Source organism: Artibeus jamaicensis, unplaced genomic scaffold (assembly GCF_021234435.1).
Source record: "Artibeus jamaicensis isolate MK-2021 breed Jamaican fruit bat unplaced genomic scaffold, CSHL_Jam_final contig_332, whole genome shotgun sequence".
In the NCBI taxonomy this organism is placed as follows: Eukaryota; Metazoa; Chordata; class Mammalia; order Chiroptera; family Phyllostomidae; genus Artibeus; species Artibeus jamaicensis.
In genome coordinates this window covers 4,093,491-4,120,936 of record NW_026521788.1, presented here as the reverse complement: position 1 = coordinate 4,120,936, position 27,446 = coordinate 4,093,491, and the positions used below count along the sequence as shown (strand labels likewise).

The 27,446-nt window shown below is 42.6% G+C and overlaps 1 protein-coding gene across 2 annotated transcripts in view; it reads right to left on the bottom strand.

Moving 5' to 3' along the window:
• The window catches only part of SLC16A12 (solute carrier family 16 member 12), a 70,978-nt gene that overhangs the window by 24,244 nt on the left and 19,288 nt on the right, over positions 1-27,446 (bottom strand). The window contains exons 2-4 of one of the 2 annotated variants that reach the window (XM_037156673.2): positions 12,498-12,658; positions 10,933-11,063; positions 6,304-6,509 (exon numbers count right to left, since the gene is read on the bottom strand). The exons of the other annotated variant lie outside the window; for it this stretch is intronic. The gene's annotated coding sequence lies outside the window, so the exon portion shown is untranslated. The remainder of the gene's footprint in view (positions 1-6,303; positions 6,510-10,932; positions 11,064-12,497; positions 12,659-27,446) is intronic. 2 annotated transcript variants of the gene reach the window in all.

Below are 27,446 nucleotides of genomic sequence, written 5' to 3'. Positions count from 1 at the left end.
GGCAACTGAATAGTTGTAAAAGGGAACATATGGCTAGCAGAACCTAAAATATTTACTATCTTTTCAGAAAATGTGCAGACCCTTCACTCGAGAGATCTAATGCATTGGTCTGCAGAATAAAATACCAATATTTGGGAGCAGATGGAGGGACCTAATCAGCATTTATGACTTTGGTGGTGGGGTAGCAGTTCAAAATAGTGAAAAGACTGGCAATCGAAGAAAGATCTGGGTCCTGGTCCTGACTCTCTCATGTGTTACAGGAACTCAAGAAAATCACTTTACCTGCCTGAGTCTCACTTTACTCGTCTATAAAATGGGGGTCATCTTGTTCTCACAGAATGGTGTATGGATTAAAATGAAATAGAAACATGAGGACTGCCTGGTACAGAAACTTAGGTATTATTTGCCATGTGACTGAACCTCTTTTCATTTATTCATTGCTCATTAATTCAATAAATATTTATTGTGTGTCCACTATGCACGAGGAACTATTCAAGGAGCAGGGCTTGGAGCACTGAGGAAAACAGACAGTGGCCCTGCTTCGATAGAGCTTACACCCTGTGGGGCATGCAGTCAATAAACTCTCGACCAATTATTTCTCAGCCTCAGTCTCATTTGTGAAAAAAAAATCTCTCTGCTAACTTCACTGGGTTGTAGTTAGAGGCAGATACGAGTAGTTACAAACTGGCAGCAAGGAATGAATCTAACTTCAAAACATTTTTGTTAAGCCAGCTGTGGGATTTGTTTGGGTTTTGCTTTTTTTTTTTTTGATGTTTATATTAGCTGCTACATGTAAATATGAGATTTACTTAATGCTATGGCCTAAATGTTAATGTCCCTCCAAAATCCATATGTTGAAGCCTAATCCCCATGTGATGGTATTTTGAGGTGGGGCCTTTGGAAGGTGATTAGTGCCCTTCTAAAGAGACCAGAGAGAGCTCCCTTGCCCCTTGTGCCATATGAGGACCCAGTGAAAAGACCACTGTCCAGGCAACAGGAGGTGGGCTCTTACCACACAGTGAATCTACTGATGCCTTGATCCTGACTTCCCAGAACAGTGAGAAAGAAAGGTCAGTTGTCCCAGCCCTCCAGTCTGTGGTAGTTTTGATATAGTGACCCAAATGAACTGAGGCACCTACAAATCCAGAGCTCCAAATTCTCCTGAAAAATTGAAAGCACTGAAGATACAGGGCTGGTATTCTTTTGTGACAGCCATTGGCTACAGTCACGTAGCAGCACCTTCCTCAGGGTAAGGCCCGTACTGCCCACCCCGTCCTGTCCCCGACATCCTGCACTGCCCAGCCCCCATGAGTGCTGTGTCTCCCATGGACGTCTGCCGGGCTTCTGGAGGCCACGAGGTTGCCAGCTTCTGCCTATATCACGTCTCTGTATATCAAAGATTCTGGCACAGATCACGTGATTTATGTTTATGGTGTATGCCTTATACCTAGCACTCTCACAAATCAACAGGACTAGCATTCACGTTTCCACCTACACCTACACACAAACACAATGGAATCTCATCAGTGGGGCACAACCAGGTGATGACAGAATCGTTATGTAAGCAAAAAAGCCGAGGCTCAGAAACCTCTGCCTTGGTGTAGTCGCATCCTCTTCACAGATTTTTCCATTAAAATGACCCCTGAGGTTAAGCTATTTTTCAGCTGAAGACGCTGAATCCACCTACCCACAAATGTTCAATATGGAACCACCCTCGCTTAGTGCTTCCCAGTGCTGTTCAAGAACGCCAGAGGGGGCAGCACTGTGCGGCAGCCCTTGGAGAAGCAATACAGCGCAATGAAACAAGAATTAGAAAGTTATTCATGTTCTCTGAACGGTGATCTCATTTCTGAGAAGTTTTCCTAAGGAAACAATTTAAGAGAAGTTCAATGCTATAGGGAAGAATAAAAATAGCTGTACTATGAATAATATATAAAACAGAAAAAAACCTCAGTGCTCAACCACTGGGAAGTGTGTGGAGAATTATGATGCACTAAACAAATGGAATAGTATACAACTGTTTTAAATTATACACAAGGAGATAATGTTGTAATATGGAAAAATATTTATGATGCAATGTTAAAGCAAAAAAGAAGTCTCTAAAATTGTGTGTATCTTGTAAGAGAAGCCATGTAAAACCATGTAAAAGTTGTATACTTGTAACCATCACAAAGAATATGTAGAATATGCAAAAAAGGAATATCTCTAGGCTGGTATAATTAACTTATGATTCATTTTCGAAATGGTACTCAACCCACTTTATATATAATTTTATGAGATATTCCAGGTCTACTCCTGCAGTATAAGTCTGAGCGCAACACTCTCTTTGTATGACCATATCATGGCACTTAATTAATACGGCACAATGAATGGCAGATGAACCACACAGGGTACACTGTGAGGAAAAGCCCCTGGAAGACTAAAATGCTGGGTTTTTTACAAAACTATTAAGCACCATTAATTTTTACTTTGTCTCTGCTGTCCTCAGATGATTCCATTTCCATTTGTTTTAGTTGAGCAACCTCTCTTTGGCGCCCCCACATTATATAAGTTAAGAACTGATTTGTGAGGATCTCTCAAAAAATGCAATGACATAAATCCAGATTAAAAAATGTAACCCCCTCAAGCCTGGCTATGGTGACAGCAAAGTGAACAAAGGTTTGTGGTCAGCTAGGGTCACCCTGGGTAAAACCGCAGAACAGGGAACATCCTCTCGGGATCCCCATGACTTCTCTGAAAGCATCGGTATGCAATGCCATTACAAATAATTGCTCATGAGTAGTTGCCAGGAGCCTCAGAAGCCTCAGAGATGGGCACTACTGTCCCCCTTTGACCAGGACAAAGCTAAAGCTCAGAGAAGGGAAAGGACCCCCCTGCCATTGCTGCATGTGAATCCAAGTGGAGACAAGTGGCTCTGGCTGATTGATACAGTGCACTTGCCCACCTGCCCTCCAGGTTTCAAAATCATTATGGGTCACTTCAGCAAGCTGTGTGAGCAATGCCAAAGCTTAAGCAACTATTCTTGTGAGTGACCACATCACAAGGAAGCAGGGGGCCCCCAAGATTAGCACAGGGATCTAACTGCTCACGAAACAACTCCTGAGAGTTTCTTTCAAATCAGGTCATTCAGCAGATTTCTATGTATTCAGAAGAAATGCACAGGTCAGATAGGCTAATCTTATTTCCTAGAGACTTTTCAGCAGCTTGCAGTTCCTCTAGAATCATAGCCTGAGCATCCTTGTGAATAATTAACCCACCTCATAGAACACAAATATGGTAAAGTGTTCTTTTGAGTTGATATTATACCTAAAACCATAAGTAAAGCAAGCATGTTACCATCATGCAATTCTTCATTTTACTAACCAGCCTCCAATTTATTTGACTTTGACATCCAACCACTAAAGTATATAACTGAATTCTGTATCTCATTCTGGATTCAGAAACATTCTTTTGAAACCAAAGAGTTGCTATATTATAACGTTCCTCTAAGGTTACTCCTTAACAGTACGAGTTGGAATATATGCTCAATATCACTGTATCCCCAAGTTCTTAATGAAGCTTCTTGCTCTTTCTAACACCGTATTCTGTTTCTCCTTTTGTGCCCTGATTGTAACCCAAAATTTATGAACTAGAAAAGAATGTCCAATTTAAGTTGCACTTTTTTTCCTTGAGTACTTTATGCAGAACAATGCATGTTCTTCGGGCCCTGTTTGGATAATATGATTTTAATACATGCTAATAAAAGCCAAGGAAGATTTAAAAATCTAATCATTTGCAAAGAGTTCTTGCTAACAGCCAATGCCCTTCTAGGAAAGCATTCCATGTGTGGGGCAAAACTTTCACACTGCCCACAGTAGAGTTTTCTGAAGTGATCCCTGCTTCTGGTGCAAACCCTATACATTTCTTACCATCACTATACAGCTAGAGAGCAGGCAACAACGGTCCTGGGACCACTTGTTTTGGTAGGCTCCCAGCACTCTTCCCACTCATCATTCCTCCAACCATCCATCCATTTCAAAAGGTACTGCCTTCAGCTTTAGCAGTACCTTTAACTTTGTGTGTTTGTTGGCATCCCCAGAAGAGGCAAAGGCGTGTGGCAGAAAGATACCAAGAGTGGGTATCAAGAACACTGGTATAAGTGACACTATTTAGTTGTACGACCCTATGTAAGTCACTTTCTCTGTGTCACTGTTTCCTAATCTACAAAACCAGGGCATCAAATCACTGACATCTATCCTTTAAACCAGGCGATTAGTAAGTGTCTCTTACTGAATATGTAAGTTACCTGATAGACTGGGCATGCTCAGTATACTCTGACTTTACTCTTCATTACCTAATACCTCTTTGAAGGAGGAGACAACTCTTCTTTGTTTTCACTTAAGAATCATGGAATTGGCCAGTCTCTTTTTTTTAAGGCACTTCTGAAACATTCCTGTAATACATAAAGATAATATGTTTGAAATATCTCCCGGTGTATTTATTGCTGGTTCTACCCCAACCCAGGACTCCGGGCCCTGATTAACATCCTCGGCCTGTGCGTGGAATCCCAGAGGACACCATGTACATTGAAGGACAACCTTCCAAGTAGGCTGTGAGAGAGTTCCAGTACTTTCCCACACAGCCTTTATAGTATTGGAGCAAAGTGCTCCTGCAGGTGGCCTTACAGGCTTCTCTCCTGGGGACACACTCCGAGAAGGACTGAGCAGGGGAGCGAAGGTGAAGAGACCCCTTCTCTCTGCTCAGGTGTGCAGTTTCTGGCCTAGGGACCTGCTGTTATTTCCACTTGGAGTCTGGGTCTTGGGGACGCCTTCTAATGCTATGGGTTTATTTATTTTGTTGTTCCGAGACATTACGCCTGTGGTATGAAAAAAATATTATTCTGAAATAAAGAAAGACTAGGGATTTGCTTTTTTAAAAACACTCTGCTTCTCTCTATTTAGTCCTCAAATGGATCCCTGGTAACAGAAGAGTAAATAATTACTGACTTCAACCAGAAATTTTTGGATGTTTTTCAGGGACCTTTTGGCACTAAACTGAAACACTGACCTTTGCTAATGAAGCTGCCAAAGTTTCTACATTGTGTATGAGACTCTGGGGCACGAATACTTTACATAAGACCTAGAATAAACAGCAGAGTGACTTATTTGTTATTTGGTCTACAGAAAGAGAGAAAAAGGTACCACTCATGATTCACAGAATTGGCAGAGAGAACAGAAAGCAAGATTATTTCCCCCCCTGTCAGCTCCTCATCCACAGAGCCTCTGATTCTAGGCAACATCAGAAAAATGCTTACTTCTGAGTCTAAGAGTTTGTTGACAGTACAACTCATAGCCAGGAGCTTGCCACCCGCCACCATTCTCTACAGTAATAGAGTTCTTTTCTCTCCGAGTTGGAAGTACATGTGAAAGAAGTGACAGGCCTGAGCTGCAGCCCTCTTTGAAGAAAACACGACACGTAATCAAATATCTCAGTGCCTAGCACAATGTCTGCTATAAAGCCGGTGCTTAAAAAAGTGTGTGGTTCAGCGAATACATTTTTGTGTCTAACCCCATGGCCTCACACAACTCTATTTCTAATCTTGCACTTCCACAGTATATGGAATTACTAGATCAGACTGTGTTACGTTCCAGGCTTCTGGGCTGCAGAGGAGACACTTGGGGTTTGCAACGCTTGACCCAGAGTCTTTCTATTAGTCAAGAGAGAGCCTTTTATTGAGGAACAGTGCTGCTGTGTTTATACCACAACACCTCCCTCACCGTGTAATCACGGCGCCCGCCACGCTGTTGAGATGGGAGGGGTAACAAGTCAAATATCTCAGTCAAGTATTTCAAGTTAACCCCGCACATCACGAGTGTTGTGGAGACTGGTACTTAAGGGAGAGAGTGCAGGCGGGGCACCCCTGATGCTGCCAGTTGCCACTCTGTCCCCAGTGCCCAGGAGTGTCCCTGAAAGACCAGATGTATGCGATAAATATTTTGTGAATGAACACCTCCAATTCTCAAGTTCCAGCCATTTCCCAAATCACACAGGAAGGGGTATGGGGAGCTTGAGGAAATAGGGGCAGGAAGTTACCCAGCCTGTCTTTGTTCCTTTTATCCACTGTCAAACCAGATTAAGCAGCATTCCCAGCATCTGAGTAAGAGCGCCCTAAGTGAATATATCTCACTACGTACATAGCAGCACGGCCAGGCCCTGACCCGAGACCAGGCCAGACCTGGAAACAGAACTTCACTGCCAGCTCGGCCCTTTCTCCTTGTGTTTGCAGAGTGGCCAAGAAGGAGTGTGGACTGCTGGAGGGCTCACCTACAGAACCTGGCACCCGGCCTGCTGTCTGCCCCACACTGCACAGGCCATCAAATTCCACAGGCCCCGAGAGATGTTTGTTTTTGCGCTCTGTGGACACTGCTCACTGCTGGAGCCGCACAGCAGGTCACAGAAAGGACAAGGTGTTGCCAAGGCTGAGAATGTGGCGGACTCTTTTGTGCAAGACCGAGGACCTGAATTTCTCCCTGCAAATGAAAACATTAGACACAATTTCATAAAAATGCTTTCAAGATACCGGTGGTCATCTTTGTCTGTATCCTGATAGTTGTAGCAGTTAGGTCTGAACCAGTTCTCTCCACATGCTTCTGGTTTTGGACCAAGGAAAGGGGTGGTGAACTTTAAAGGCCTTGGAAATAGTTCCTAACTTTTTTTTCTGTTACAGTTGACATTCAATAATATCATTTTTTGTAGTGCTCTTATTATTTCAATTACAGTTAGCATTCAATGTTATTTCATATTAGTTTCAGGTGTGTAGCATAGTGATGAGACAACGACATGATTTACAAAGTACCCCCCGATAATTCCCACCTGACACCATGCATAGTTATCACAATTTATTTACTGCATCCCCTGTGCTGTACTTTACATCCACATCACTATGCTATAACTGCCAATTTATGATTAATCTCTTCACCTTTTTCACCCCGTCTCTCAACCTCCCAAACCCCTGGCAACCATCAGTCTGTTCTCTGCATCCATGAGTCTGTTTCTGTTTTGTCTGTTCATTTACTTTGTTATTTAGATTCCACATATAAGTGAAATCATACGGTATTTTTTCTTTCTCTGTCTGGTTTATTTTACATAGCATAATGCCCTTTAGGTCCACCCATGTTGTCACAAATGATAAGATTTAATTCTTTTTATGGCTAAGCAATATTCTAGTGTGTATGGGAACCACAGCTTCCTTATCAACCATTTATTAATGGGCACTTGGGTCGCTTCCGTATTTTGGCTGTTGTAAATTACACTGCAGTGAACACGGGGTGCATATATCTTTTCAAATTAGAGTTTTGGATTTCTTTGGATATATACACAGAAATGGAATTGCTGGGTCATAAGGCAGTTCCATTTTTAGTTTTTTGAGGAACCTCCATACTGTCTTCCACAGTGGTTGCCCCAGTCTGCATTTCTGCCAATAGTGCCCAAGGGCTGCCTTTTCTCTGCACCCTCGCCAACACTTGCTGTTTTCTTGATTTATTGATAATAGCCATTTTTTAGGTCTGAGCTAATATCTCACTGTGGTTTTAATTTTGATTGCTCTGATGATTAGTGATGTTGAACATCTTTTCATATGTCTGTTGCCCACCTGTATGTCCTCTTTGGGGAAGTGTCTATTCAGACCCTCTGCCCATTTTTTAATTAGATTCTTAGGTTTTTTTTTTATTAGGGGGATGGTGGAGTTGTCTGAGTTCTTCACAAATTTTGAATATTAACCCATTATTGAATGTATCCTAGCAAATATCTTCTCCCATTCAGTGGGCTGTCTTCCATTTTGTTGATGGTTTCCTTTGCTGTGCAAAACTTTTTAGTTTGATGTAGTCCCATTTGTTTATTTTTCTTCAGTTTTCCCTTGCCCAAGGAGATATATCAGAAAAAATTACTACTAAGAGAATATTTTTACTGCATTTGTTTTCTTCTGGAGTTCTTATGGTTTTGAGTTTTTAATTCAATTTGTGTTTTTTCTGATATATGTTGTAAGAAGGTGTTCTAGTTTCATTTTCTTCACATGTATCTGTCCAATTTTCCTGACACCATTTATTGAATGGATTCCTTTTGCCTCGCTGTATATTCTTGCCTCTTCTGTCATATTTTAATTGATCATATAGGTATGGGTTTATTTCTGGGCTTTCTATTCTGTTCCATTGATACATGTGTCTGTTTTATACCAGTGCCATGCTGTTTTGATTACTATAACCTTGTAGTATAATTTGATATCTGGTAGCATTGATACCTCCAATTTTATTGTTCTTTTTCAAGATTGCTATGGCTATTCAGGGTCCTTTGTCAGTTCATATAAATTATTGAATTATTTGTTCAAGTTCTGTGAAATATACCATTGTTTGATAGGGAACGCACTAAATTATAAATTACTTTGGGTAGTATGGACATTTTAATGATGTTAATTTTTTCTATCCATGAGTACAATATACACTTCCATTCATTTGTATCTTCTTCAATTTTTTTTTCAGTGTCTTATAATTTCTTGGGTACAGGTCTTTTGTCTCTTTAGTTTAATACATTCCTAGGTATTTAGTTTTTTGATGCAATTGTAAATGGGATTGTTTTCTTTGTCTTTCTTTGTGATAGTTAATTGTTGGTATATAAAAATGCAACTGGTTTCTAAATATTAACTTTGCACCCTGCTACTTTACTAAATTCATTTATCAGTTCTAATAATTTTCTTGAAGGATCTTTAGGGTTCTCTATTATATATAGCATCAAGTTATCTGCAAAAAAATGACAGTTTTACTATCTCTTCCAGTTTGGATGACCGTGAACCCAGGGCCATCTGGTAGGAGCTACAAAGTGGTCTACAGTTGTTTGTTGCCTGTGCAGGACCTAGATTTGTGTGGCAGAGGCTACACTGCAAACCAAGGTCAGCTGCCACCAATACCAGGCCTGGGGCAGCTCAGCTACTGGCACTAAGCACCCAGAGCCCTGCAAGTGCCTGCACACTGCCCTAAGGCTCAACTGCTGAGAGAGGCTCAGGCAGTGCCCAGGTTGGGCGAGGCAGCTGCTCGGGGAGTCACAAGGGTGGGGGGCGAGTAAAGTTTACTAGACTCATGCAGATTCAGAACTGGCTGTGTGGGAAGAGGATTCAACACAGGGACAATGGCAGCTGTCCCTCCGGCCCTCACCCTGACGCTGTACACTGAGTTTCTCCCTTGTGGCCCTGGCACCTCCCAAGCCTCTGTCCCACACCAGAACCTAGGGTGAGTGCTTTTAAGCCAGTGAGTCTGTGCCTGGCCCTTTAAGAGGTCACTTAGATTTCCAGAAGCCCTCCATCTTACCCAGGTGAAAAAAACCCAGACTTTCCCAGCCAGATGTTGCAGGGCTCCTCTTCCTGGCACTAGTGCTCGAGGTTGTGAAGCTCAGTGTGGGCTTGGGACCCCTCTCTTCTCAGGGGAGACCTCTGCAGCTGAGATACGATTCTCAACTGCCACACACGGATGTGGGGCCAGCCCATTTTGCATCTCTACTCCTCCTACCAGGTTTCATGCGGCCTCTTTTTTACATCCTTAATTAGGGGACTCTGTTTGCTGGTCCTCAGATGGTTCTCCAGGTTGACAGTTCTGTAATTTAATTGCAATTTCTATGTGGTCACGGGAGGAGGCAAGTCCAGCGTTTACTTACTCCATCATCTTGACCCAGGACCCTGCCTTACTTTTCTTTTGCATGTGAGCTCACTCTACACATATTGAAATACTTTGTTAGCCAAACACAGGAATAGTTATATTTTTATTTTTTTAAAGATTTTATTTATTTATCTTTAGAGGGGAAGGGAAGGAGATAGGGAGAGAAATAATCAATGTATGGTTGCCTCTCATGTGTCCCCCACTGGGAACTGGCCTGCAACCCACTGGCCTGTGCCCCGACTGGGAATCAAACCACGATACTCTGGTTTGCAGGCCCGCGCTCAATCCACTGAGCTACACCAGCCAGGGCAGGAGTAGTTATATTTTTAATATGCTATCTGTTAATTAATATATAAAGACAACAGTTAAAATGAATTCCATACTCTTTTCAAATACATTTTTTGTTTTATGAATTATTAAGATACTTACAAATATTTGAAATCATAACTGTGTATGATGTTATTCTGGCGACTGCCAATGCTGCATGTATTTGTGGATTTGCACACCCTGTACTAACCCTGTTATCTCCTCCCAGGTGTGAGACTCCCAGATTCAAAGACCTCACTGTTTATTAAAGGTAGACATAGTGCCTTGGCAAACATAAATGTCCTTCTGGTCTACTAAGTACGTTAGTTATTCAAGGTCCCAGAAAGAACTGGGAAATTGGGGAGACTTCAACAAATACATTATTTATAAAGCTGTGAACTGTGTTCACAAAATCTAATCAGGTCAGTAGAGTTTCTAAAGCTAGTAACAGCTGGAAATCACTACCATCTCTAGGCCTGAGGCACCAAGGGAGAGAGCAGCTACTGGAACCTTCTACATAGTCACTGCAGAGAGCCTGGGGTAAAGCAAGGATCCACAAGGATCTGACAGTAAAAGAAGCAAGGCAATAACTGCATCAGCCTCACACTCTTCCCGCCTTCCCAGTCCCATCGAGTCTGAAGCCAACGCAGTCCAGTTGACATAGCCCATACATGTCAACCACCCAGGGCAGAGAACAGGGTGGAAATGGACTGGACAGTGGACTTGGAGGGGCACATAGAAACTGTCCTGCACACCAGTGTAACCTGTAAGCTTGCCATGTACTGTGCTATGGCTGTGGTCTAAAGATGAGGTAAAGTTCTGAGCCAGTGCTGGGCTTTGCCTTTAAACTAGATCTGGTTGCTCGAGGTTACCAACTCAAATCTGTTGGCATATCTCAAATACAAAACTCAGCTGTGAAACCAACCTCTTCTTTCTGCACTCTCACCTTTAAATAGACCACTCCAAAATCTGCGCCTCTGCTTCCAATCTTCCTCCCAAGTTGCAGACTCAGATTTCCAACAGCCTTTAAGGTATCTCGTCCTCACGGGCCCAAAAGAGCACACCGGCTCTTCTCTCCTGCAAACAATTTTTTAAATGATTTCTCTATTTTCCCACTAAGCACGCTAGAACCCTGAGGTCTTTGACAACTTCCCAACTTTCATAACGAGTCCAACACTCATCACTTCCACTTGTATCCCTCTCCCATCTGCCCTCCCCTTTACATTTCCCGTTGTCTTGTTCCTGAGCTAAGTCAGAGCCTGTCCCAGCTGGCCAGGTTCAATCCTGACTCCGCCACATATGCAGTGACCCTGTTTAGACTTTGTCACCACTCGCTAATCGTGAGTTCTTCCTGAGAGTCTCAATGGTTCCCTTAGCGGTTTGGTCGATCCACGTACAGCACCTACAATTGGAGACAAAGACCCTCCCACTGCTTCCCTGTGGCAGGAGCTCCAGTGGTGCAGGCGTCCCCGGCCTTTCTCTACCTCCTCACTTTTCTCCACACGAGGCGGAGTTAGTTTTCTGATTCGCAGGTTTGGGAGTAACACCTGTACAAGCTCAGCTTAATACTTTTTCTTTTTCTTTTTTTTATCTTGGGATGTGCCTGTTAGAGAGCACTCATTCTTCTCAGCTATTTCACACTGTAAATGAAATAGAGGCAAGCATCCTTGCAAGTGGGCCTGGGTTGTCTGGGGGGTTGTTTGGGGGCTGTGAGGGGCTGTGGCTGGCTCAGTCTGTCTCTTTTATGGGACACGACTGTGTTCCTGCTTGGCTGGTAGTTCTAAGGCCCATCCCCCAATTATCAATATTATTAGCACTTAAGGTGGCATTCTGACCATCATCTGTTCGATACTTGTTTCTACCTCTATGTTGGTTTTGAACTGAGGGAGAAGACAAGTGTTTTTATTGATCTTTTCAAATCTCAATTCCTACCCTCATGGACTTAAGAAAATAAAATGAAGTCATCCATTTTATTCCACAAAGCATAAAATCTGTCCATGTTAAGCATTCAAATACAGTAAATGTTAGCTGTTACTGCTACTACTGTTGCTATTATAGACTGAAGGCTCCAGGAGCCTTCGAAAAAGGATAAGGCATTGAAAATTTCAGTATCTTATGATTATTATAATATTTCACATCAAGATAGTGCAGTAGAATAACAGTTATACCAAGGGGAACTTCATACACTGCAAAACAAGGTCTACCACCATTTCCTCTCCAAAGACTTCACACAGAGGCCTTTACATGCGCTCTGAGCCGGGTGTGAACTATGCCCTGAAAGAGCATTTCTCTGGGGAGAAGGCAGACAGGAGGCCCTTAGGCCATGATGCAGCTCTGAACTGTAACATAACACAGCTCAGACAAAAACCGTTAAAAATAAAAAAGAAACCCACAGTTCTCTGACAGGATATTCCACTCTAAAGAATCTTCAGGGTTGCCCACCACCCCTCAGTTACACCACTGCTCTTTAAGATCTCTAAAACTGTGCTATGAATATGGATGCTGTGTTACCTGTTTAAGCACATAGAACAGTGTCCCGGGCATGGGGTCAGACACATCTGGCTTTGAAATCCAGCTCAGATAATTAGGAGCTGTGTGACCTTGACCGCATCTTAGTTGGCTGCATCTCAGCCTCCTGCTATGTACGTTGGGGTTCATAGAGCTCCTGATACCTATTAAAATAGTCATATGAACAGATATTAATTTCCTTCCTTCTAATATCAGAAGATACATTTTCATCTTCATTTGCTTGTTTCAATAATTTTCCAAATTAAAAATTTTGGATAGCTATACACTGAGCACTCAAAAAATGCTTAACTAAGTTAAACTTATACCAGTTCCTAGCTCAGAGCATTGAAATACTAGAAATTATTAGTAAATAAATATCTTCATCGTAGCTGAACATGCCCATACTTATTTTTTCAGAGTATCAAAAGAAAAGAGTGCAGGAGAGACCCAGCGGCTTCATCTTTCTGTGTCAATCCCCCCTCACGATGTGGAGACAACACAAAAGTGTCAAATCATGGGAACAGAATGGCAGAGAGAAAATGACAGGAAAAACAATCCAAGAATGCCATGCTTCTTAAACATTTAAATTAACTTTTACTTCTCTGCAGTATTTAGCTGTTTCTTTCTTTTGAATTAGGCACTGAAATTCTCTGCAGGCAACTATCCATATACCAAGTATCTGTGTCTATTTTCTCTTCTCTCTTCAATGATTTTTCCTAAATTGTACACAGATGGCATGTTCATTCTATGGGCTATTACAAAGCCTTTACAAATGAAGGTATGAAAACTGGAGCAGCACTGAAAATGCCTAACTCATTAGGTTAACTCATAACCAGAACACAAAATGTGTGCTCTCTGAGTCCAACTACAGCACACACATATGGGTCCCAGGGCACAGCCTTTATGTCAGAATCCTGGGGCAGGAGAAGTTCTATTTCTGTTGGGGTCCTGAGGGCATCAGCCTGTGGCCGTTGGTGGCCATCTTGCTTTCATAAAGAGAAAGCCCAGCTGAGACCACCACCAGCACAGGGCAAGGTGAACAAAGCCGAGAGCCCGCGGAGAGATGATTCCTGCTGGCCTCATCAAGCACCAGGAAGGAAAATCTCGCACAGTTCCCCCTGCCTCCTGATGGATCCCGGCTCTTCCTTGTGCGGTCCAGCACGGTATGGCACGCCCCTCCCTCTGGAAACTTAATGGTTCACAGCCTTTTCCCTTGGGAACCACTTTCATTGCTGTTGGGAGTTCCCGTGAAAGTTCTCTTGACATTTCTCCATTAGTTGTTCGATTAAGTCCAAGTACTACATCACTATGTGCTTCTCAGATTGGAGGACACACAGCCCCAATTCTGCGCAGGGAGGATGCAAAACAAGAGTATCAGATATATCTTTCTGGAGTATCCAGTTTATTCCAAGATTCGGAAGAACCCAATACTTTAATGACTGTCCCTCTACCCCACAAATATGGGGGAAAAGAAGGGCAGGGGCGGGCAGTAGGGCCCCAGGGAAAATGTCTCTAAAGTTTCACCCATGTGGGAGCTGAGGGGGTGGACTGGTGGCAAGGGTGGCCTCTCCTCTTGTCCCCTAGGGTGCTCCAGGCCATACTCCAAGATGCCGAATAGACTCCTGATTTGACTTCTGTGCAGAGAATGCTGCGGCTGCTTACACACCTTGGACCGGGTCCTCTCTCCCACACATGACATGTACTTCTTGGGCTGCTCCCACCCACAGCTGCTTGTGTCTAGCCCCTGGCTGATCCCCTGCCTCATGTTGCCGACCTCCTGGAGCTCAGCACCTTCAGCTTCAGCATTTGGAATACAGGAAGTATGTGGATTGACCTTCCCAGAGTCTTTGTGACCCTGCCTTAGCCATCTACAATTTAAAACATTACACCGGCTGTACTTGGGTCCATTTGCCATGCTGCTTCTTAATGGAGAGGCTACAGCATACGAATCTGAAGAGAATCTAAGACCCTCCTAGCCACCCCCGCCAGACCTCACTGTGGCCAGAGGGAGAGGCTGGGGTCCCACCATGAGGCTGCCCAGTGTGGACACAGTTTTTCTTGCTGGTTCTCTCTGGGACTTCACTACTGTGGCTGCTGCTAATGCCGTGTGTGGAGGGGGAGCCTCCAGAGCCACACTGGCACGTGGGGCTGGGAGTGGCGGTCCTTAACTCCAGGATGACTGGGGGACTGGCTGGCTCTCTGGCCTGATGGCTATACTCTCGGGGTTAGGGAAGGACTGTGGCTATTGAAGTCTGGGGAAGGGAAGGGAAGGACCTTACTTGATGGTGTGGCCCTCCACCTTGCAGTTTTTCAGTTCTCAGAATTGAATACGTGGACATCACTCTGTCATATATCCTGGTTATTACTGAGCCCTGGATCTCATCCTGCTCAAACCCTAGGTTCATCATTACCCCAGTCACCTGGGGTTCCATGTTGTCACAGGGTGACTCCCTGAGTTCCTCCTCCTGGCCCTTGTTTAGCCATGGGTCCCTCATTAATTCTTCTAGAGTTCCTCTGTCACTGAGGTCAAGGGCCATTCAGTTCTTTAACAATTCTTCACACTCAACAGACTTGAAACAGGAGACATGGCAGTGCCCACTCAATATATGCTGGTGTAGTCCCCAGAGTTCTCCCCCATGAATAGCAGGGATGTCAGGGACCCGCACGTACAGAACCATTCCCAGGCTCCACATATCCACTATGGGCTGTCCTAGGGGTCTAGGAAGAGCTCTGAGGAGGCATAAGGGAGGCATGCTCAGCTTGCGACTGGTAAACTTGGCGCCAAGGCCAAAATCTGCAAATTTGATGTTATTCTCACTGTCAGAAAGTGTATTCTCTGGCTTCAGGTCCCTGTGGACAATGCCCCCCTGGTGGCAGTACCACACAGCTGATACCAGCTGCCAGAAAATGCCTAGGGCCTCGGTCTCAGTAATGCTGCCATGGTTCTGCTGATAATCAAACGTGTCCCCTTTGCTCACATGCTCGACAGCAACGAATGCTGTTTCCCCAGCATCAATCACTTCATACAACTTGGTGATGTTTGGGTGATTCAAGACCCTGTGCAGTGGACTTCCTGAAATTGTCTGGAAGAGCCCTGCCAATTCATGACTTTGACAGCCACTACCGTCCTGGTCAGAATGTGCCAGGCCCACCTCACCCTGGCAAAGGTTCCCTGGCCAATGATGTTCAGTAGCTCCCAGTGGCCAATACGATCTGCCCTTGAAGTTATTCTTTATCCTACATGGCCTGAGCCAGGGCAGTTTAGGGCAGGAAAAGAGAGAAGGGTGACAATTATCTCTCGGGTTTGTTTTCTGTCCAGCATCTGTGGCCCTTCCTTTCGGCAGCAATATCTCGGTTTTTCTGTGGGCAGCTTACCCAGTCTCACTTTACGTGCCTTGCAAATCTGCACGCTCCCGAAGAGGCCGAGCCAGTAAGAGCCATAATTATTCATTCAGAGACTTATCAACCAAGCTAGACAAAAAATAGTCAGCCCTGGGACATTTGCTGGACCAATTGGGAAGAAGTTCCCAAGTCATAGAAAGGTGGCACAGAGCTGCAGGTGGCCATTTGTACCTCCACTTGCAGAGATGTGAACCAAAATGCCATCAACTCAGGGAAGAAAAGGAGTGAGAGGTACAGAACTATGTATTTCTGAAATTGTGTAAGTGTCTGGATTCAACTATATCTAAATTCTATCCCTGGCGTCTCTGTTAAGTAAATAAATGAACTCAGTTTTCTTTTTTTGCTTTTAGTCACTTTGAGTTTGATTTCCATCCCTTGTACCTAAAAATCCTGACTAATATTTTTTAAAGCATCATTATTCTTATCAACATGGTTCAGAGCTTGTATGAGTTTCTAAGATCATGCAATAATAAGTGGCTGAGCCAGCACGCAAACGCCACACTGTCAAGCTTTCCATCAGTGGCTTTCCTCCATCCCATGTACGTATGCTGTTGGTGTTTTACAGGCCTAAATAAGTGCATTTTTATCTTTTTGCACAAACTCAAATAATCAGATAGGCCAGCAGCCATGTCAGAAACAAGAGTCAGCACAACATATGTGTTGACGACATAAAGCAGACAAATGAAGGGTTCTCTCTAAAGTAACTCTGTCGAAGTACACTGGTACCAAATCAATCGTCAGTTTTTCTAATGCTAAACATTCTAGAAGCCCATGAAACTAAAGGATTGTGAGTCATTCAAACACAGTAGAAATAAAACCCAAGTAATCATTTTGGCTCCATTCTTACTGGTAAGTTAATTACCCACAGACTACTTTTCTGTTCAAGAATTGTAAGACAGGAATGTTCACTATTGATTTTTTCACTGTCTAATATGAAAGTCTGCCAAGATTATTAAATAGAGTATAAGTTAAATCGAACAAAAAATCTATCAGCCAAGGATCAAATAGGACATGTAGCTAGTTTACTAATAAAAACATCTTCCATTTCATGCTGTTGATAGGAATAGTAATTAGCTCAATTTTTTGGAGTGATATTTGGTAATATCTATCAAAAGATTAAATGAACCTAACTTCTAACCCAATATTTCTACATTTAGTAATTTGTCATCTAGTAGCTTTCCCCCAAATGCTCATATACGTTTGTATAAGGGAGTGTCTGCATTATTTATAACTGCAAACATTGGAATAAGTGCCCATTAGTAAGGAATAAACTGCATAAATTGTGGTACATTCAGCTTCTAATTTAATACAGCAGGTTAAACACACAGGTTTAGCTTTGTTCTTTCTTAAAGCACTACTTATGGTGAGGAAATAAAAAAGAGGAAATAAACCACAAAGATAAAGAGAAGGGGAGAGAGAATGACAGTAGATAAAGACGTGAACCAAATTCTAGAAGCTGCGAAGGAAATGAACAGATGGTTTGTGACTTAGCAAAAGAGAGGTCACTGAACCTAACCCAACAGGGAAGGAATACAAGGAATAAGCTAAGGGCAAAAGCCAAGGAAGACTTGGGGAGGGAGGAACGGAAGACTTCTAAAGGCAGCAAGTTTTGGTGGGGTTAAAAATAGGAGAACGGATGGAAAGTCCTCAGAAGTTTTTCCCTCCCGGAAAAATATTCCTCTGTGGAAATGCTACACAGTGTGTTAACTGGGGTAGGAGATATAACTAAGGAAAAAGCAAAAGGGAGAGGCACCCTATGAACACAGGATGTTGAAAGAGAACCATACAGATGGTGAAACCCTGGCCCCAAACCTGGCCCCACCTGACTCCCAGAACACCAACAGCCAAGTTTCTAACCTCCAGACTGTGTCTTTGGAGATATCGATGTGATTAGCAGGACAATCCTACAGAAGAAGGACTTGGACAAGTGGTCCACACAAACATAAGCCATTGGCCAGTGAATACATGAACCGTGCTCAACCTTATTTGCAAAGTCCCCCACCGGGGCATGTGCGAGAGGCAACCAATGGATGCTCCTCTCACAAATCAATGTTTCTCTCCCTCTCTTTCTTCCTCCTTTTCTCTCCAAAAAAAAATCTTAAAAAAAAACAAAACACAATGAGAGAAGTGTGATCCCTAATGTAAGAACTTTAGTTAATTATAATAGTAATGTACCAATAGTGGTTCAACATTTGTGACAAAGGTACCATACCAATGCAAGATGTTAATACTAGAGGGAACTATGGAGGCCCGAGAACGCTGTAGTTTCTACTCAAGTTTTTGTAAACCTAACGCTGCTCTAAGAAGTAAAGACTGAAACACACATGAGCATACGCACAATGAGATAACACTATACACACACCAGACTGATACACAGTTTTGTAAGATTAGCTACACCAAGTGTCAGCGAGGATGCAGAGCAATGAAAACACACTGTTGGTGGAAGTGTGCCATACAGTGATAACATTATTTTGGAAAACCACTTGACATTCGTTATATAATAAAGTTAAAGATAAGCATTCCACATGACCTCTCCTAAGTTACACACCAACAGAAATGCATCCACAGATCCAAAGAGCATGTGTGAGAGCGTTTATGCAGACATCCTTTGCAAAAACTCTAAGCAGGAAAAGCCTAAGTGTAATTTGAACAAAGGAGTACCAATAGAATGTAGCAATGAAAATGAGAGAATTATAGCGACATGCACCCTCATAAATGAATTTCAGCAGCATGACAATGAGTGAAAGAAACAAATCCCCAAATCATATGAACAGCAGTGCTCCATGCTCATAGTTTAATAAACAGTTTAAACTGTATGATTTGTGTATGTACACAAACATGGCAAATGTATAGAGAAAAACAAGGAAGTTGTTGGATGACCAAAAAACATGACAATGGTTACCTAGTTGGGGTAAGGGGGGTCTGATCAGAGAGAGGCACACAGGAAGAGGGGTGCTTTCTACAATATTAGTAATGTTCCATTTCTTCGTCTGGGTGGGAGTCATGTGGAAGAAAGAGCAAACACTTTGAAAGTGTAACTAGTCCCTCTGGATTTTGAACTATTGGTCATCTTCACTCTTCAGACCAGGCGTTCTCGCTGCAGCCGAGTTAGAATCTCCATAGGCAAAGCTCAGGGGACAGGAGGGACTGGTCCCCTCAACGCTTTCACTGAGCTGTGTGAAATGTCCCACTCTCCACCTTCAGAAAGGGCCACAGGAGAGCCCGCAGTCTGAACCAGCCTTGTAAAGTGAAGGTAGCTGGCAACAGAGATAGAAAGGCAGCAGCAAGACTCTGACAAACTGTTAACAAAGTAAAGGGGTATGATCAATTCTAAGCAGAAGTTGTCTTAGTGATTTAAGTATAGCAAGAAGTTTAAGAACTGTACTTAACCTGATCAGTGATATTAAGATATTTGAAGAAAAAAAAACATACGTGCAGGAAGGAGTGGTACTGAGAATGAGTAAACAGACAAAAGAAATAATAAAGTAAATAAATGACAAAATACAATAAAAGAGGAACTGTGCATAGGACCATTTTGATAATGTACCAGAAACTAGGAGTTATGATCAATGCATTCAAAGAAAAAAGTGTTCTAAAACAAAAATTATAGAACATAACTATGTCCCCCACCCCCAACAGCATTAAAGAATGCTTCTGACGGACTCCCACATATAGAGAATAGATTGATGGTTACCAGAGGGAAGGAAGGTTAGGGGATTGGGGGAAAAAGGGAAGGGATTAAGAAGTAGAAATTGGCAGTTACAAAGTAGCCACAGGGATGTAAAGTACAGCATTGGAAATATAATCAATAATATCGTAATAACTATGTATGGTGCTAGGAGAGTACTTGAAATATCATGGGGGTCACTGTGTAAACTATATAATTGTCTAACCACTATACTGTACACCTGAAACTAATATAAAATGTTGAATCCCAGCTGTAATAGAAACATTTTTATTTTTCTGTGTAAAAATATTCATTTTTATTAAATTTCCATTCATTATGTCAGATAAAATATTTAAATGAAGGAATATCTAGAACTTTTATGAAAACATGCTATTACAAAGTCACACAAGGAAATCAGTCTCACTTCATTAAAGTTGATCTCAGTTGATCATTCAGTGTTGCCAAAAAACGTTTTTTAAAAAGAATGTTTCCGATTGATGCGTACCTCTTTAATAGTGAACACACAGTCCTCAGGGCTAAGAAAATTTAGAGGAGCATGTTTTATTTCTCTCCTTCCCAACTCAACAAGAGAGTGAGTCGCTACCTTAAGAAAATTCTGTTCACAGCTGCACAGAGCAATCCACATAAAGGCTCCTTGCCCCAACTACCCACATTCTTAAGCCACCAGGTACAGGACAATCACGTGTAGGCCCATTCCTTGATCCCACCTCTTTCTCACTCCTTCTGGAGTTTGGATTCTGGAAGGGAAGCTGGTCCATCAGTGTAAAGCTGATTAAACACATGTATAAAACAAGAACCACAGGTTTATAGAGCACTAGAATGGGCCCCAAGAATCAACTAGGTCATGAGGTTCTACTCAGCTGGAGCCCAGCAGCCACATACGGCTCACCCATATGTTTTTTTTGACCCTCAAGGGTGAATTTTTAGAAATTAGAAACACTTTCCAAAATGTAAAAACCAGGAGGACTTCTGGCCAAGATGGAGGCAAAGGTAGATACACTTTGCTTTCTTGCACAACCAAATGAAGGACAACAACCAATTTAAAAAACAAAAAACAAACAGAACTGCCAAAAAAACGAACTGTATGGAAGTCTGATAACCAAGGAGTTAAAGAAGGAGTTAACATTCATCTGGACTGCGCCACAGCACAGCAACCTGGGTGGCCCCGCCCTGGTGAATGCCGAAGGCTCCATCCCTTATAATGTAACAGGTGCGCTGAGACAAAGAAATATGGCCCAAATGAAAGAACAGATCTAAGAAACACCAGAAAAAGAACTAAGTGATGAAGAGATGGCCAACCTATCAGATACAAAGTTCAAAACACTGGTAATCAGGATGCTCACGGAAATGATTGACTATGGACATAAAATAGAGGAAGAAGTGAAGGCTATGAAAAGTGAAATAAAGGAAAATATACAGGGAACCAACAGTGAAGGGAAGGAAATTGGAATTCAGATCAACGATTTGGAATGGAAGGAAGAGATAAACATCCAATGGAAACAAAATGAAGAAACAAAAATTCAAAAAAAAAAAAAAAAAAGAACAGGCTTAGAAACCTCTGGGACAACTTTAAATGTTCCAATGTCCAAATCATAGGGGTGCCAGGAGAAGAACAAGAGCAAGAAATGGAAAACTTATTTGAACAAATAATAAAATAAATCTTCCCCAATCTGGTAAAGGAAATGGACTTCCAGAAAGCCCAAGAAGCTCAGAGAGTCCCAAAGAACTTGGACCCAAGGAGGAACATATCAAGACACATCATAATTAAATTACCCAAGATTAAAGATAAGGAGAGAATCTTAAAAGAAGCCAGAGAAAAGGAGACAGTTACCTACAAAGCAGTTCCCATAAGACTGTCAGCTAATCTCTCAAAAGAAGCCTTACAGGCAAGAAGAGGGTGGAAAGCAGCATTCAAGGTTATGAAAGCCAAGAACCTACATCCAGGATTACTCTATCCAGCAAAGTTTTCATTTAGAATGGAAGGGCAGATAAAGCGTTTCTCAGATAAAGTCAAGTTAAAGGAGTTCATCATCACCAAGTCCTTATTACGTGAAATGTTAACATGACTTATCTAAGAAAAAGATAAAAAATATGAATAGTAAAATGACAACAAACTTACAACTATCAACAACTGAACCTAAAAAATACAAAAACAAAAACAAACTAAGCAAACAACTAGAACAGGGTCAGAATCACAGAACTGGAGATCACGTGGCCCTGGCTGGTGTAGGTCAGTGGATTGAGCACCAGCCTGTGAAACAAAGGATCACTGGTTTGATTCCCAGTCGGGGCACAGGCCTGGGCTGTGGGCCAGATTCCCAGTAGGGGGCATGTGAGAGACAACCACACACTGATGTTTCTCTCTCTCTCTCTCTTTTTCTCCTTCCCTTCCCCTCTCTTTAAAAATAAATAAGTAAATAAATCCTAAATTAAAAAAGAAATAGAGATCACATGAAGGGTTATTGACAGAGAGTGGGAGGAGGGGAGAATGGGGAAAAAGGTACAAGGAATAAGAAGCATAAATGGTAGGTACAAAATAGACAGGGGGAGGTTAAGAATAGTATAGGAAATGGAGAAGCCAAAGAACTTTTATATATGACCCATGGACATGAACTAAGGGGGTAGGAAATGTGGGTGGGAGGGGCTGTTCAGGGCAGAGGGGAATAAAGCAGGGAAAATGAGACAACTGTAATAGCATAATCAATACAATTTATTTAAAAATTAAAAATAAAATAAAAATCTGGAGATTCTGATATCCTGCCTGGCAACAACAGTTGGCCTCCACACATTACCTGACTGGCCCCCAATAGAGGTCAAGACCCTCAGCAACATAGGTGACACAGTCAGCTGAACCAGCAGTGAGACGAGAGCAGAGACCAGGCCCTTTGCTCACAACCCTGAAGAGACAAAGTTTGGCCCTTCTCCAGAAGTTGTCCAACTTGCCGACACCTTCATCCCCAACTCTCAGAGCAGTCTCGTCATACAAGCCACAGAGCAATATTCTGACATGGAGCCTGGCCCACCTGCACGGAGCCCAGGCATCAGAGCTGTCTGGGGTGGTGGGGGACCCACAGCTCCAAGGGTCCCTCACAGTTCTAAGCTTACAACCCCCTTCTACTTGCTGGATAGGAAGAAGCTCCTTCCACAGCTACAGCTGGAGGTCAAAGAGCTCTAGCACTGAATCCCCAGGAGGTCCTGAGTCTTTGTGAGCTGGGAAGGGAGGCAGAGAAGAGATCTTCTGAAGAGCACATTACTCTAAATTAAAGAAGGCCCTTTCTGAAAAGATATAAACTGACATCTTCCTATTGCAGTCAGAACTATATTTTGTGTATGTATGTTAACTGAGTATTGATTTCTCCAAAAGTGTATGAAGGCACATAGACTACAAAAGATAAAGTTAGAAGTAGGTACAATTTTTATGTTCTCTTCTTTGGTATTATTTGAAAATTTAATGAGAAATAAGTATTAGCATTATAGCCAGTAAAAAACAAAACAAAACAACAGTAACATTTCTAGTTGAATTGATTACATTAGCTGTGGTCTTTCATTTATATATACAATTGGCTGAAGTATAATTACAGGCAAAAGGGAAGTTGTCCCAGATATATAGTTATGTGAACAAATTAAGTTGCAAAATTATATACGATCTAATTGATTTTTATCAAATGTATGTCTGTCGTATGTGAAGTATCTTCAAAACATCTGGAACATTTTTTTTAAGGTTAGGATTTAAAAAAGGAAAGACTAAGGCAAAGCGTAAAGTGGAAGGACAAAGGATGTTAACAGATAAAATCGATCTACTTCCTGGGGGGAGGGTGGGGCACGAAACTGGGCCCTAAGATTTCCAGCACTTGGACTCAAAGGGAAGCCCAGCTGATGACATAATGCGTAATGTCTACGATAAAGACAAACCAATTGGCCTAAAGCCAGACCATTTTTTCTAGCAATAATAATAGTAAACGCACAGTGCCCGGCACCATTCATTATACCCCCTCATCAATGATCCAAGGGAGTGCTAAAAACTGTTAGCCCCTGTTTACAGATGGGTGAAGGCTGGCAGAAGTTAATGACTCACAGAAGGTAACACCCTTAAACCTTACCTGGAGGGCTGGCTCCAGGGTCCCTACAAATTCAGCTTGAGGCTGGAATTCAGACAGAACAACTTGTAACCACTACACGACCCCCTCAGTTAATCGGAGAGACAACTGTGGGGTAAGACTAACATTCTCAGTAACATTCTTCCAGCAGTCACAGTGACACATTGTGAGGGGCTTTTTTAATTGGACTAAAAAAGTAAAGTCAGGTGGACAGTTGCAGTATTGGCTGGACCACATCACACCACTGCTTAAAACTCTCTAATGGTTTCCTCATTGCCCTGAGAATACACCTAAGCTCTTTGAAAGATCTGACCCCCTTCAAACATCAGCCTCTTACCACTCTTCCCGCCACCATGGTAGCAGCTTCCCAAGCCTTCTTTCTGTTTCTCTAAACATGTCAAACTCATTTCTGCCTCAGGGCCTTTGCACTTGTCCTTAGAAATGACCCCCAACGCCATTTTCACATAGCTGGCTCCTTCTTGTCTTTCAGACCTCAGGTCAAATGACTCTTTCCAAGAGACCCTTTCCCCATCATAATAATTTATGATGTTCTCTGTCCTCCCAACCTGTAGTAACTCTCTATTAAACTATGCTGTCTCATTTTCCTCATAGCACACCGATGGCCATTTGAAGTTGTCTCATTTATTACTTGTTTATTTTTGTCTTCACTACAAAACTGTCAGCTCCATGGGAGGGAGAACTAGTCTCTCTTCTTTACTGCTGATTTCCCAGCCCCTCCAACATGCCTAACATACAGGAGGTCCCCAATAAACATTCAGTGAAACTGAAAAATTAATTGCTTTATAAATTGAAGACAATTTGATTCTCACCATGTTGCTTTTAATTTGAGTTATGTAGGTTAGCTACTCACACAGCCCAGCCTCACAACTGCTTGAAAGCCCCGCCTCGGTCCAGGGCCACCGGATGCCGGAATTCAGCCAACAGAGACGTCCACAGAAACAGCCCTCCTACCACTGAGGACTGGATCCGGTGTGCATTCTCCAGCTATCGGGCACACCTCCTGTGCAGAATTCAGCCACTTGCCCAGGAGTTTGTAGTATTTCTGAGCCGTGCCCTGGAAGGCCATCAAAAATGTGTCAAGTGTCTCAAGCCCTTGGGATTATGGAAGCAAATAAACATCAGTCATCTTGGCTGAACATTTGCCAGGCATCAGTCAAGTCAATACTTCCATCAGGAGCATGCAGTTAAGTTTCCAGCTGCCAAAGCACATTTCGGTTGCCACAGACGGAGGCCAACCCGATGCATATAAATATTAATTTGGCAGAGGATCAAGAATTTTCTGACTTCCAATCAGCTAAGCCTCCAATTATCCAAAGAAGCCAGCAGACAGCTTTCCCTGTCTCTTTATCAAAGATTGATATGAAATGTGTGTTCTACCCACAATCAAAACTACGATGTGAGGTCGAAGGCAGGGGTTCCTATTTGGCAATAAGTCCCTCATCAAACAGACAAGTACTTAGTTCACTTCTCTCTAGTGTATGTTCTCAAAGGCAGGCCTGTGTCATTCAGAACATCAGGCATCAAAGAGGGTAAGGCATCACTCTCTCAGTATACCAACAAATCTAATTAAACATATCAAATGACCTATTTCTGACATAGCTGGCTTTTACTTTTGCCTACATTACTTTCCTTTGACATGAAACATGCCATACTAGAGTGATAGGTCCCTGATTCATCTCATTATATAAACACAGACTTGTTTGATTTGAAAAAGATTTTAAAATTAAGGTGGTGACTTGCTTGGGCAAAAAACCACAACTCACAACGAATGTAACGCTATCTAATCTATAGTTGCTATCCCAACCCCACTTAGATTCTGTAAGGTCTCTGTGAAATCCCACTAACCCATGAAGGACCTCTCTCAATGTCTGTGCCTGGATACAGAATGATGAAGTGGGTGAAACATGAAGTGAGCTCACACTGTGGGGACAGAGAGATGGTCCAGTAAGTGCCTGCAGCATGTGGGTTTGTAAATGTGCCTACAGAAAGAAAAGACATGACCAGGTGAATCGCAGAGAGTGACCTGAAAATGACCACAGGGCCAGATGGGTCGGGAGGGGCGGGTGGGTACCTACAGAAAGATCGAAGAAGGCAAACCCATGATCACATTGAAAAGAGACTGGAAGGAAAGGTATCTGCAGTGGTATCTGCAATTGTCGCCATACGATTTAGGCTACTAAAAGCCATCCTGACTGGGACGACAGTGATGGAAATGATGGCAGACCTCTGAAGAGGGTGTGGAGGATGACGAGATGACATGATGCAAGACCAGGAGCAAGGGAGGAAGCTGAAACCCTGAGTTATCTACTGCTCTTGCAAGAAGTCTGGTATGAGAAAATTGAGCACAAGGAAGAAATGTTGAGACAAAATGAATGGCAATGTCTCATCCAGATGTGATATGATTAAGAAATGGAATTATTCTTGCACCTCCCCAATAACAATTTGTCCTTGCTTCAACTCTTTCTATCTCTAGGAGGCCCCAGATACAGTCATCAGATCTTACTGGCCTTTCTCATATCTGCAATAACATCAGCACAAGTCCTAACAGCTCAAGCTCAGACTGTTCCAAACGTCTCTTTGACTTTGCTTCAAATTCTTGGCCTTCAATGGAGGCAGCCAGAATCATCAAGCCCAAACAAAGTGAACCAAGGAAAGGGCTCCCACAAGAGGCCCCTCACTGATCTGTGATTAAAAGAGGCAATCATGTGTAAAGAGGCCGGTAACTAATGCCTTTCCTTGTCACCTGTCCCCTGGGCTATCACTGTCTTCATTCTTAAAAACCAAACAGTTTTGTAACCCACCCTTTCAGCCTACACATGATCAAATATAATAACTAAAAAAAAAACAAGAATAAGTTATATTATTATAAACCACACAACCCTTTTTTGCTTCTGAACTCATATGTATGCAAACTTGACCGATTTTTGGCTGACATGGGCACTTGTTAGGAGCCTTAAAACTCTATGGAAGATTACGGAATACATAACTTCACAGAAATGGAGGAAAGTGCCCTTCCCTTTCATTTGTAATCAACTAAGGTGACCAGCTGTAACCTTATTGAGAAAACAGATCACAAAAGGAGATTTCATTGTGCTAAAAATTGAAATAGAGGAGAGGAGATTCCTTTGTGCTAAAAATCAAAAGAGAGGAGGAAGGTGGACTGAGGCACCAAACAGCCACATGCTGGTTATAGCAGCACCTGCAGTCTCACCCACTGCCAAGGATCTGTCGTTCTGCTCTACAGGACAGAGGAGCAGGAGGCAGCTGGGCCTCAAACACGGAACATCCTCGGACGGCCTCAGCCTGAAGGGCAGCACCACAACAGGGGCAGCATCAAGTCCAAAATCAACAAGCACGACCCCCCCCCCCAGTGAAGGCTGCTGCTGGGGCCAACGGGAGGTACCCTCCCCTCTGACCTGATACAGCTCGATTCTGAGTTTCCAACCTTTTCAATTACCTATGTTACACCTGCTTCATGCAGAGAGAAAAAAGAGAATAGGGCAAAAAACAGTAAGAAAAATCATCTACATCCTGCCACCCAATAAGCACTGTTTTATTTGGAGTAAAGCCTTTGGACAATTATTTTTGTATTATATGTGTATGGAAATGCATGTTTTAAAAAACAAAATGGAGGCTTCATACCCATTACAATGGCTATTATTAAAAACAAAAACAGAAAATAACAAGTGTTAACAAGGTGGGGAGACACTGGATCACTTGCACATCGCTGGGGGGAATGGAAAA